The sequence below is a fragment of the Octopus bimaculoides genome, chromosome 12 (assembly GCF_001194135.2).
Source record: "Octopus bimaculoides isolate UCB-OBI-ISO-001 chromosome 12, ASM119413v2, whole genome shotgun sequence".
Lineage (NCBI taxonomy): Eukaryota > Metazoa > Mollusca > Cephalopoda > Octopoda > Octopodidae > Octopus > Octopus bimaculoides.
In genome coordinates this window covers 29,012,144-29,013,448 of record NC_068992.1, presented here as the reverse complement: position 1 = coordinate 29,013,448, position 1,305 = coordinate 29,012,144, and positions in this window count along the sequence as shown.

Sequence of the window (1,305 nt, the reverse complement as noted above, 5' to 3'; positions counted from 1 at the left end):
GTAGGTGAGTAGGTAGGTAGGTAGGTAGGTAGGTAGGTAGGTAGGTAGGTAGGTAGGTAGGTGAGTAGGTAGGTAGGTAGGTAGGTAGGTAGGTAGGTAGGTAGGTAGGCAGGTGCAGCTATGGTTGTGCAATTAAGATGCTTACTTCACAACCAAGTGAGTTCGAGTTCAGTCTCACAGCGCAACACTTTGGGCTAGTGTTGTCTGCTACAGCTCTGAGCCGACCAATGCCTTGTCTTTGAACTTGGTAAACAGAAACAGCGTGGTAGTGCGTTGTGTGTGTATGTGCGTGTGTGTATGTGTGTATGTGTGTGTGCGTTTGTATTTCTACCCCACTACTTAACCGGTGTTGGTTTGTTTACGTTCCTGTAAAAGTGACTGATAGAACAAGGACTTGACTTTAGAAAAATAAGTATTGAGGTCGATTTGCTCGACAAACCCTAAAAGGCAGCAGTCAGATGATTAAAATAACAAGGCAGCAGTCAAATGATTAAAACAAGAAAAAGAGTGAAAGGGATCGATGGGTTGAACCTTACTTCCTTGAGCCCGTAACTTGAGCCGTAACGGAGGCACCGACATGATATATGGTGTGTCTAGAGTATTATATATCTAGTAGAGCCTATCTCTTTCTTCCAAAGAGAGAGAAAAAAAGTATCTACTCTTGGAGAGGCACTTTATTTATCGATCCGGAAAGGATAAAAGCAAGTTTAACCTCGATGAGGTTTAAAATCAACCGCAGTAACCCAGAACCAATATACCGCCATGGATAGATCGATAATGTATTATTAGGGTGGGCATCAGTGCGTATCAAATTTGACAAAATAGATTTTAATTAGATACAGTAACTGATTTTGTACTGAGCTTTTGACTGAGTTAAGTGAATTGTGTTTTACTAACTTACTTGCATTTATTTTATCAACGACAGAACCAGAGCCATCTGAAGACATAGGCATTGGGCAGTTACCCAGAGACATCTCTGGTCCAGTGGCCTCACAGGTTTCGAAGCCCAATTCGGATCTCCATATTCTTTAGCTTACTGTCAATAAATAACTATTATAGGGCCCAGTGCATTGATTTGCTCTGGAGCCTATAATGCTATAATGGCAGCACTGGTCAGAACGATGTAAAACAAGGTCGGTGCCTGCAAGATTTGAACTCGAGAGAATGAACCAAAGTATTGTAAATCGTTCATTACTGTTGTTTTACAGCCTTGTCCGCAATCACATCTACAATTTCACTCTTATCCACTGCCCTCTCTCTCTCTCTCTCTCTCTCTCTCTCTCTCTCTCTCTCTCTCTCTCTCTC